This window comes from Nicotiana tabacum, chromosome 10 (assembly GCF_000715075.1).
Source record: "Nicotiana tabacum cultivar K326 chromosome 10, ASM71507v2, whole genome shotgun sequence".
NCBI classification, from domain to species: domain Eukaryota; kingdom Viridiplantae; phylum Streptophyta; class Magnoliopsida; order Solanales; family Solanaceae; genus Nicotiana; species Nicotiana tabacum.
In genome coordinates, this window is record NC_134089.1 from 2,203,562 (window position 1) to 2,216,405 (window position 12,844).

At 36.0% G+C, this 12,844-nt stretch overlaps 1 pseudogene; it reads left to right on the forward strand.

Moving 5' to 3' along the window:
• The first annotated feature begins 1,716 nt into the window (after positions 1-1,716).
• LOC107793105 (uncharacterized) lies at positions 1,717-11,137 on the forward strand (annotated as a pseudogene).
• The last annotated feature ends 1,707 nt before the right edge of the window (positions 11,138-12,844 follow it).

Below are 12,844 nucleotides of genomic sequence, written 5' to 3' on the forward strand. Positions count from 1 at the left end.
GTGATGTTGTTCAACAACTACCTAAATATGCACTGTCTTCCGAGTAATAAACACTAAATAGGCATAATCGATTGAGATCTCTTCGACCAACCACAATAATAACGTAGTTGAACAAGTAGAGAAATCTAACGGCTCAATTATATAAAAATATAACGAGAATTTATCCTACAAAGGGTTCTATCAAAACTCTAGATAACAAATTAGCTATTCATAATAGTATGCAAAACTACAATACTAGAATTCATAACCAATAATGGAAATAGGAAGAAGGCAGTGAAAAACTCGTAGAAGAATTTCCCGCCTTGCTCCTAGTGTGTTCTTGCCTCCTTAGGTCAAAATTCCAGGTCTAATCTCGGTCCCCTCTCCGTCTCCTCTAAAAAAAAGTATTTTATAACTATTTATATGTATAGGGAAAAGGCCCAGACGAAATAACCCAGTTCAAAATAAAAAAGGAGACTAAATAAGTTTAAAACCCGGACCACGCGTTACCTCGCGACAGACCGCGCCTAGCCTGCTTTGCCGCGCGCCTCCAGCTCGCCTTACACCGTGCGTCGCCAACTTTTTAGCGAGCAAATATCCTCGCGTAGCCTGACTGCTTCCTCAATTCAATTCTGCTGCCTAACTCTTCAAATTAACGTTTTCTCTTCTTTTTCAAAAATCCTTTGCATTATTTCATTTTGTCTTCTTTTGTTTTGTCTTCAAACATTGCACAATTATACATAATAATATTTTCGGTCATCAAATAATCACGAACCACTCTTGTAATAAATAAAATACACATAAAATCTCTACTTTGCTTTCAAGTTTGTCTTCAACGTACCTACACATAAAATAAACTCAATTAAGCACAAATATAATATAGTTTAGCATTAAAGCACCAAAATGTAAGGTAAGTAATGCACTAAAAATATATAATTATAGCCAAACATCACTACTCCACACTTAAACATTGCTCGTCCTCGAGTCAACTAACAATTCACACTATCCTTGAGCACTTTGTTTTTAGACAATTGAGGCACACTACACCAATAACCATGGTTAATTGCAACAATTCAACTTTAGCATATGCAATCACATACACTTCCCTTTTCTTATGCCAAACTTCAAAAATATTCAAACAAAGACAACATGCTCATAACAATCCTAGCCTAAAAAACCGTCACAAAAGTCACAATGCACTCATGGCTTGAACACCCAATATCATAGACAGAAGTCTATCATCATCATCATCATCATCATCATCATATCATCATCATCATCATCATCATCATCATCATCATTGTCTTTTACAGTATTTTGAGTTATTCTGGGTTCTTAAAGAGGGGTTTATTCTTTGAATAAATCACTCCTTTTTTCCTTTATGTTACTCCATGAGTTTTGATTTATATGGTATAATTTGATTTAATATGTAGTTTAAGAATTTTTTTTTTTTTTTAAACTTGTAGTCTTAAATATGCCATAACATTTGTATGATTATAAAAGTTTATCGTGAGAAGTTCCAGTTAAATTGTGTCCATATTCAGAAAGGTATTCTGTTTGGAACGGACTAATATGGAAATAGTGTCAATTTTTTTTGGGACAAAGAGAGTATTTATTTCTTTTCCCCACAATTTAAATATATTTGCTTCTTCAACTTCAAAGCACCTTACTTGTGTCTGATCTACTTAATACAATGAGGAAAGAAGAGTACTAACTAGTACCACAGCAATTGTCAAAATGGAGATTGATAATCGGTCATGGGTTCCATTGGTAGAGGAGTTCACCTTTGCAGCTAATTCAGCCCCGTTCAATAATTGTCATGCTTCTACTATTGTTGAGGTTGTGATAAATGTTAGTTCAAGTTCAGTCATTAGGTAGATTGACTTTTATTTTTTCATTGACTGATGGACTGAGATTGTGACTGATTTGGTTTTTATAAAGGTGAATAAAGACATTCTTGGTTGCTTATTTTGGTGGTACAGTAGAGGGAGCTCCTGATGTGAAAATTTGGATACAAACTTTTAAGGTAATCACATCCTGTACAACTTAACTTGAGTTCTCTATCTTTTTGGTGGTATGCCGTGTTTTCTTTGTATAATATACATCAGCATTTTACTTGCAAACCAATATTTGAGCAGATGGTTTCAGTTTATAGTTCATTAATATCAGCTAAGTCGTTGCGGATCTTACTGTTAGAGTTACACGATACTGGACATATTACATATTGGGATAGTTTAGCTAGTTGGGCCTCAAGCTCATTATTTGTATTTATTTGTATTCTTTGTAAATAAGAGGCCCAGAACAGATGAAGGGGCTAAGAGAAGATTTTAGGGATAATGTTTTTCCAAATAAGAGAATACACAGTTTTTGCTCGTCTGTCTTCTCCCTTCTCTCTCTAAAAACCCTAAGCATGGCTTCATCAAATCCGGTCAATCTCTGAGTTTAATATGGTATCAGAGCCATAAAATTGTCGATCCTTTATCCTCTAATCTCAGTGGTGTTACCCCTGGAGGTTTTAGTTCCTTATTCACCAGAATTTCTCGTCTGTTCTTTGCCGGTCTTGAGGTCGGAACTTTCTTCTGATTTTCGTTTGTTCTACTGGTCTTTTGCTCGATTACGTTGGAACGTAGTCAATCTCTAGGAGACTTGTACGATTCATCCATTCATTGGAGTTTTTGGAGGTTTTCTTCGAAGCTAGGGTTTCAGATCTGAATAATCTTCAAGGCCTTTTACTTCTTCAGGTCGCGAAGAAGTTTTGGTACACTCTTTCCTGTTTTTACACATCTATTGATTTTGTTGTGTTAGGTGATTGTCTGTTATCAGAAATTAGTTGTTTGTTTTTTGAGAATTTTTTTGAAAATTATGGGTGATTCCAGTTCAAATATTGGTCCTTACATTCCTGAACCTACTAGTCCCTTGTTTCTCTTTCCTTCTGATGTCCCGGTCGTTTCTCTTGTTAGTGTGCCCTTCTCCGGGATAGGTTTTGGGGGTTGGAAGCATAATATGATAGTTTCTCTGTTCGCTAAAAGCAAAATAAGTTTTATAGATGGTTCGTGCACTAAACCTGCTGAGACCTCTCCACAGTATAGGCAATGGGATAGATGTAACAACATGGTTATATTATGGTTAACCAATTCCTTATCCCCGGACATTGCTAAGAGTGTACAATATTCAGAGAAAGCTGAGAGTATTTGCAAGCAACTAAATAACAGATATGGGACTGTTAGTGGGACTAAAGTCTTTGAGATTAAAAGAGAACTTTCTTCCACTTACCAAGGATCTCTAGATATTACCTCCTACTTTAATAAACTTAAGAAACTTTGGGATGAGCTGGAGATTATGCGCAGCAGTCATGCTAGTGCTTATTCTTGTGCTGCTAAAGAAGGTCTCCAAAAAGAAAAGGAAGAAGATAAGTTTCATCAATTTCTAATGGGTCTAAATGAAGTTTATGTAGGAGTTAGAAGCAATATCCTAATGATGCACCCATTGCCATCCCTTGATAATGTCTATAATATACTTCTCCAAGATGAAAAACAAAGACAAGTCCTTCCAAATGCACAGGCTTATTCTGAATGAGCCTCTTCCCATGCAAATTCTAACAAGTTTCCTCCTCAGTTTTCACCTCAACAACAATATCCACAAAAACTAAAATTTGATCAACCTAGTCAGAGTTTCAATTCTGATCACAACAAAGCTTTGCTGTTTTGTAAGTACTGTAAGAAGGCTGGTCATACAATTGAAAAATGCTATAAGTTGCATGGTTTTCCCCAGAACTTCAAGTTCACAAAGGGTAAGAAATTTGGTACTGCTGCTAATGTACAAGGGCAGTCTTCTAGGTTTCCTGATCATACTCCTTCACATGCTGAGGATCTACTGGTACCTGGTTTTACTAGAGATCAGTATACTCAATTGATGAGTCTTCTTCAACAATCTGGTCTCAATGAAGCATCATCACAACCTGCCATTATGGGCTCTGCAAATTTTGCTGGTAGTTCTTCTTCCTTGCTGTGTGTTTGAATGGTAATTCTAATATGCGCATGTTGACTAGTGTAGATGGAAGGATATGGATAGTGGATTCTGGTGCCACTGATCATATGACTTCAAATAAAACTCTTCTTTTCAACATTACCATGGACTATACAAATTCTACTTCAACCAATCTACTTCTGTTGCACACCTCATCTCTGATAATTTTGATTACTCTGCACCTATTTCTCATAATGCCATGGACAACATTAAATAGTCTACTCCTATTTCTGTTGTTTCTAATTCACTTGTTTCTAGCTTTAATACCATAGCAAAAGTAAATAATTTTCCATTGAATGCAAATGTAGATATTCTGGATTCTCTTCACAATCCTGTTTCTTTACCAACTTGTAATAGTCATCAACATATAAATAAAAATGATGTTCTTTGGCATCACAGATTAGGTCATGTTCCTTTTGCACAGATAAAAAATATACCTTCTATTTCCTCTAGTTTATCAGCAAAGTAGTCTTTCATTTGTCATGTTTGTCCTTTAGCAAGACAACCTAGATTGTCCTTTCCAAATAGCTCTTCTCATTCTACTGCTCAGTTTCAACTTATACATGTGGATACCTGGGGACCTTAACACACTCAATCCTATTCTGGGACAAGATATGTTTTGACGATAGTTGATGATTACAGCAAGGCAACCTGGACACACCTGTTGCACTTCAAAAGCTATGCCTTCACCTTGATTAAGGCATTTATAGCAATGGTCAAAACTCAATTTCAACTTTCCATAAAAGTCATTAGGAGTGACAATGCCTTAGAACGTGGGTCTTCCAATTCAGCTGTTTAATTCTTCTCTAAAATTGGAATAATCTATCAAACCACCTGTCCCCACACCCCCCAACAGAATGGGGTGGTAGAAAGAAAGCACACGCATCTTCTTGAAACTTCAAGAGCCTTATTGTTTCAATCCAAACTCCCCACCAAGTTTTGGAGTGATTGTGTATTAACAACAACCTATCTTATAAATAGGTTTCCCTCTTCAGTTTTGTCCAACAAGACACCATTTGAAGTTCTATATGGCAGTCCACCTTCATACTCCAACTTGAAATCTTTTGGTTGTTTATATTATGCCACTGTGCCCAAATGCCATAGGGACAAATTTCAACCAAGAGCTTCCCCTTGTGTTTTCATTGGGTACCCTTATGCTAAAAAGGGTTATAAGCTATATAACCTGCATACTAAATCAGTTTTGTTCTCTATAGATGTTATTTTCCATGAATCTGTGTTTCCTTATCAATTGGTATCTTCTTACTCTACTCCACCTCTTTCTATTCCCATATTCTCTTCTGATGTTCCTTCTGACTTTTCTATTTCTACTCCTACTGCATCATCTTCTTCTAATGTCATTATTTCAGCTGTTTCACCTGTACCTGCTCATACTACATCTGCCCCTGTTCAGCCAGCTTCCCCACTATATATTCCTGACCCTGCTCAGTCAGCACCTCTAATTCATCCTACTCCTGCACTTAGAAAGAGTTCTTGAACCCACCAAATACCATCTCATTTGAGTGAATTTGTTGTACAACTTCCTTCTTCCACTCATTCCTCCCTTTCTATTGAACCTAATTCCTACACTTAGGCTGTTGCCAGCCCTAACTGGCAGTAAGTTATGGTCAAAGAGTTTGAAACCTTAGAAGCCAATCAGACCTGGAAAATTGTGGAACTCCCCGTTGGAAAGAAGCCTATAGGTTGTAAATGAATTTATAAGATTTAATATAAAGCTGATGGTAGTGTGGAGATATTCAAGGCTAGATTGGTGGTTAGAAGGGACACTCAGGTAGAAGGGATTGATTTTAATGAAACCTTCTCCTATGTTGTCAAGATGTGCACCGTGAGATGCTTGATTGCTGTTGCAGTTAAAAAGTAATGGCCTTTGTTTCAACTAGATGTAAACAATGCCTTTTTGTATGGTGACCTAGACGAGGAGGTCTACATGAAGCTTTCTCCTGGGCTTTCTATTCCTTCCGACTCTTCTACTTCTTCCCCTTTGGTATGCAAACTTCAAAAATCTCTTTATGGGCTTAGACAAGCATCTAGACATTGGTATGCAAAGTTGTCACAAGCTCTTTGCTCTAGAGGCTACACTCACTCTTTGAATGATTATTCATTATTTGTTAAGAAGACTAAGACCTCTATTGTTTTCATTGCTGTTTATGTGGATGACATCATACTATCTGGAGATGATTTATTTGAGATTTCTACCCTTAAGTCTTTCTTAGATGCTCAATTCAAGATTATAGACTTGGGACTTCTTAATTACTTTTTGGGTATTGAGGTATTTTATCACAAATCAGGTGTTGTTTTGCATCAAAAGAAGTTTATTACTGATTTGCTTGCTGAATACCACTATTCTGATGTTTCTGAGGTTGTTAGTCCATTAGACAATTCATATAAGCTGCATTCTGGTCTTGGTGATCTGTTGCTCCAACCTGACAAATATAGGAGCTTGGTTGGGAAGCTGAATTACTTAACTCATACTAATCCAGACCTATCTTTCACTGTCCAACATCTAAGTCAATTTCTACAGGCTCCTAGACTTCCTCACATGACACTTGCCTTACATGTTTTGAGGTATTTGAAGGGTACTATTGATCATGGGGTGTTTCTTAACAACCCCTCTGATTTCTCTTTGTTAGCTAGCTGTGATAGTGATTGGGCTGCATGCCCAGCCTCTAGGAGGTCTGTTACTGGATTTTGCATTCATCTAGGGGGCAACCTCATTAGTTGAAAGTCTAAGAAGCAGCCTATTATTTCTTTATCCTCTGCTGAAGCTGAATACATAGCCATAAGTTAGGTGGTTGCAGAGTTGGCTTGGGTTGTCAGGTTGTTGGCTGATCTGAGTATTCCTTTTGCTACTCCAGTTCCTCTGTTGTATGACAGCCAGACTGCAATTCACATAGCCAAAAATCCTGTATTTCATGAGCATACTAAACATATCAAAGTAGACTGTCACTTCATTCGTACCAAGTTAGCTGATGGGCTCATTTCCTTGTCTCATGTTCCTACTTGTTCAAATGGCTGATATTTTTACTAAGTCTTTGACAGGATTGCAATATCGCACCTTATCGAGCAAGTTGGGCGTGTGTCCACCCTCCAACTTGAGGAGGGGTATTGGAGTTACATGACACTGGACATATTACATATTGGGCTAGTTTAACTAGTTGGGCCACATGCCTATTATCTGTATTTATTTGTATTCTTTGTAAATAAGAGGCCCAAAACAGATAAAGGGGCTAAGAGAAGATTCTAGGGATAATGTTTTTCCAAATAAGAGAATACACAGTTTTTGCTCATCTGTCTTCCCCCTTCCCTCTCTAAAAACCCTAAGCATGGCTTCATCAAATCCGGTCAATCTCTAAGTTTAACACTTACCAAATTGACCTTCCCTAAATATCATTTCAAACTTATTCACATGTGAAATCCTCAGATGACTTACCTTTTCAAACTGTTATAGGATAATTCAATTGAAAACATGGAACATTTTGAGCAGGATGACCATTGAAACGCTTCTGTAATTGCTGATGAGGAATTTAATGTCTCAATGTGGAACCCTGTATTGTTTAAGCTTCCTTCTAGTGAAATACTCTTATTCTATAAAATTGGGCAAGAGGTACAAAAGTAAGTATTCAGGCTTCCCTTTTAATCTAGTGGCTAATTATATTATGGAGATCTCTAACCAGACTCTAGATATACATAAGATGTTGGAGCTATTAGTTTCAAAGCTAACATTTTATAGTCAGATCTTTTTTCTACAATTAAGTTTCATTGAATGATACAATGTGATATTGTTCACCAGAAAACACCGATAACACAATAATTTACTACGAGGAGAGTACAGTTTATAGGCATGTATTTGTTAAACATTTTCAGCGTCTCACTGGAAAAATAAAACGACGTGTCTTGCTACTTACCTTCCATCAATACGTGAAACTTGAAGAGCTAAGATAATTTTTGTATTAGCATGAACTACTACAAGAGTGTTAAGAAAACTGTTAATGCATAGGACATGAAGTCACAATCAAATTTCAAAATAAACACAAATTTATTCACATACCTTGCTTTGTTTTGTGCATAAAGTCAAAGGTGTTGCATTTCATACCAAAGCTGTGTTTTGCGCACAAAGTCAATAGGAGTAATATTTTAAGTCTTTTTGCATTTCCTTACAACCTGATTAAAATCTTATTAATCATAACATAGTTGAAAAAATTTAATATTTTCTTCAAATGCATTGGCTTCTTGTTTTTATGCAATAATATTGAGCTAGATTTCATTCTTATGTATATGACTCCTTGGTCATGCATAGTATTCGAGTTACACTATCTTTTCTATTTTGTTGAATGCGATAATGACTTACCAGGTCCATGGGATTACGTTCAAACTTGCCTTTTACTAGGGACACAACTAATAAAACTCTTCAGCGCCAATACTTTATAGCTTCCTTCATTTCTTATATATTTTTCATTAAACAGTTATACTTAGTATTTGATATCACTGTTGTACTGCTCAAAACATGTACTAACATTGATGCCTTAGTTACTTTTCTCATTTCATCCCTTAATGCATTAATATGTTGTTTTCTGAGGTCAAGGTTCTCTAAGTTTTAGAGAGTCATCGAGCTTGTTAAATGCTTAACAGAATCTGCAATTTCTCGAAAGCTGACCTAGTCACAATTCCAAAGGTCAAAGAAAATTAGAAAAACAGATGACCTAGTCACCATTCCAAAAAAGGTCAACCAAATTATTTGGCTAAAATTTTCTAAAACGTTTTTTCTCACCATTTCTAAATTCTAAATTAATTCCAAAATTTATGGTTGATTATACTTATAATAATTCATAATTCAATTAAAAGAAATTTAGTCAATGAGCATGTTATATAACCAACTGAAATTGAAATTATTGAACTTGTCCACTATATTTTGTGCTCCCGATGCTTGCTGATGGTTTTTATACATTAGATGGAGTGGATGCTTGAAGCGATCTTATGATGGTGGTGTTACATGGACAGTAAGAGAACAATTTCCTCCGGATTATATTGGGGCCAATAAAAAATAAGGCACCGTGTGGTGTTTAATTTTCGCGTCCATTGATTATAGAAGGAAGTGTTCCTTATACTACTGTTGTAGAAATAGTAAATGCGGAAAGTAAAGAATACAAGTATTTTTACGTGAAAAACACCCGGCTCAAAAGGTGAAAACCTACTACTCAGTAGGATTTTTCTCAATACTTCACTAAATCAATGAGCCAAAACAGTATTTACAAAACTCTTTGTAAACCTAAGGATTAACTCTAATCTCATTGTGGCAGCCAAACTCTAACTGTTGCGATAATTTCAAGTTAACTCTAACTTGAATACTCAGAGTACCTAATACAATTCCTTCTAGATAAAGCTGAAAGGTACAACTAGAAAATACCTACTACAATTGAACTAGAATAAAAGACAGACGCTTGAAACTGGTTCTTCTATCTGGTTCATGTAGCCTCAGGTTCGCACACTTGAATCACACAAGAATTGTTTGCAAAATGCCTTGCTATTTTGCTCTCAACTCACGTTTAACTTCAGCTTTTGTGCGTGCCTGTAGAATGAGAACTTCCTGCAATATATAGAGTTAGTAGAATGAGAAATAACTAGAGTTCTAATGCTACTCTTCCTTGGTGAAAGAGTTCTAGTTATCCTCAACTTCTAACTTCTCCCTTATCTTGGATAGTGTTCTCTTTGAGTAAGGAATCCTTCTCCTTATCAATTATGCAACATTTTCGATCAGAGGATATCAGATATAACAAGTTAAGCTTATCTCCTTCACGTGCATCCCTTATACTCGAATCTGCCCGTGTTTGCGTACACAGGTGATGTACCTGGTTCATGCCTGAGTTCCTTTGTCATTCTTCAAAACAAACTTCACTTGGGCCAACACTTGCTTTGTGGATCATCTGTGGAGAGTTGGAACTCTTGGGGAGCATGGATGGAGGTAGTTAGTGACGAAACTAGGAATTTACTCAAGGGTATTCAAATTTGTAAGAAGTGAAAAATAAATCCCGACAAAAGGTATTCAATATGTGTTAGATACCTCTAAAACGTAATATTTTATCTATATACACAGTGCAATTTTTCGAAGAAGCTTGTAACCATGTGGCTTCGCCACTTGAGGCAGTACAAAATAGTTGGCAAAGGCTAAGTATCCATTTCTACTGTGTTCTAATGGAACTAAAGGGTGGATTCTGTTTCTTTACTACAGATGACTGCCGATTCAGGTAGGACATGGAGGAAGTACGGTCCAATATACATCGAGAATAAGATAACCCTCTTAGTGTGATTCAACCCGCCCCTTACCAGACTGCAAATGGGACGTTGCGTGGTCTTCTAAGATCATTCACTGGCATTAATAAGATCTGCATGTCGGAGTCCCATGACAGTGCTACAGTGGTTATACTTGGAGTTATGCAAAGCCTACTGAACTGCCGAATCCTAACTCAGGTAACTATTTAAGAAATGCAATTCATCTTTAGGGTGTTTGAAAATTATGTACCATGGTTACATTTTGTTTCTTCATAGGTTTCCTTAGCTACGAGATTTTACACAACGGCAGAGCTGGGATTTTTATTAAGTGGAGTCAAAATATAAAGAAACAAACTCACCAAGAAATCAATGGGTGTCTTTATATAGTATATATACATATTTTTTTAAAAAATTAGCGAGCTAAACAATGTAATTTTCCGACGAAGACACCCCTTGGGTGCATATAGCTCCGCCACTAATTTTACAGGTGATCAAACTTACATGCTTTCAGAAACTGTAGGTGTGAACATTAGTAATATGACTTTCCACAAGAGTATGAGAAGCAACTATTCATTCCAACATAGTTATGGCTTTTGTGATTACTTGCTAAGCAGGGATTGATGGAACAAAGCTGAAAGATGGTTGTTTTTTGCTCGCGTACAATACAATTTCTAGGGGTGTGCTAAAGGTAACACTCTCAGAAGATGATGGAGACTCGTGGCACGATGTTGTTACACTTGAGGAGACTGTGGGAGAGTTCTCTTATCCAGCTGTTATCCAATCTAGTGATGTATTAGTTCACATAACTTATACATACAACAGAACACAAATCAAGGTAACAACTTAATCTGGTGAATACCATAAATTTTGGTTAGGTTTTGTTGCTAATATATTTTAATAACTACTATCCACTTTTCTAACGGGCTTATGTTCGGTCAAAAATAAATATATTTACTCATTGTTGCCTTATATTTTAGTATTTTTAATCGTCTTTTGAGTATTAATTATATTATTTTATACTTAATATTAAATTTTAACTGTATAGGATTAATAAAGCGGTGTCAAGCTAAAGATATTTGGAGCAAAATTGAATAAAATACGGAAAAAAAAAGATAAATAAATAAGGAGACGGGGGACAACTTTTGGTGTTTGTCCCCCATGTGGAAGACAAAGGAAAATGAAACACAATTCAAAGAAAACCAAGGATTTAAGCGTGAAAAACTTACAGCCTGTAAGTTTTAAATCCTGTAAGTTACAGGATTTAGCGCGAGGCAGGAGCGGATTTATATGGACCCAAGCAGTGTCACGGGACACTGCTTCGTCGAAATTTTTTACTATATATATATATATAAAATAAGTAAAACAAAAATACGAGATACAAATACTAAAGGTGACACCACTTGCAACAGAGAACCTTACTAGCCTGATGGTTGTTAACTTTAGAAATTGGGTGAGAGGTCAAGGGTTCGAACTCCTCTTTTGACACGAGATTTACTTTCACTGCTTCTTTGGAGTTTGAAAAATGGGATTTACTATTCAGTGAAAGAAATACTGATTTTGCTTTTCCTTTTTATTTGTTTATGAACAGAACTATGAATTTATGATGTTAATTTTGAATTTATGATTAATTTTTGTTGGGTGTCTTTACTGATTTTGGAGGTTAATGAAATTTTGGGTTATTGCATTGTTGAAGACGAACAATTTTATAGTTACAATAAACTTATTTAGGGTTTATCTAAAGATTAAACTGGGTACTTGAATTTTTTATTCAGATTAAATTACAATGAAGAGATACTTTCCTACAATTTTCAAAATTTCAAAATCAAGTTCAACATTTCAAGATTTATCTAACTTGGAAGAAAGAGCTAATGAGTTGGAACAACATCAAAAAAGCGAAAGATTTAATTTAAGCTCCTTAGAGGTTGATCCTGGGGAAAGATTAGCAATTCGAAAATATCACCCAAATGACCATGATGCAATAAGAAGAAAGTATCTTCAAAGAGAGGTCCTTTCCAACCTCGAGAGCACAAATTTCCTCAAAGAAATTTTTATGGTAAATTGTGTCGCTTTATTCCTCAAATTTTACTCGTTCGTTCACTCTTTAAATAGTGAGACCGGCGAAAAATTCTGTGTACGCCATTGGCGCCAGGGCCAGCGCTAGGCGCTGCCCTGGACGCTCGAAGCAGGGACTTGTTCTATTTCACTTGAGACTTTGTTATTTCGGCCCTACACACCCCCAACTCGTATAAAAGGAGTCCTAAACCTATTTGGAAAAGGAAAAACGTTTTTGGGAGGAACTTTTGACAAGGAGAAAGTATAGAGCCGCCGTGGAGGCCGGGTTTCATCTTTCTTCCACCAAACTTAGTAATTTTTATATTTCTTTGTATGATTTGTTGTTTGACTACCATATTTATGTGGAGCTAAACTTTACGCTCTAGGGTTATGGTTCTTTTATGAATATTGTTATTCGAATATTGATTTTGATTTCTTGATTTGTCGTATTAGTTTATTTATTCAATCATGCACTTAATTATTTGATTGCTTGATCACCAAT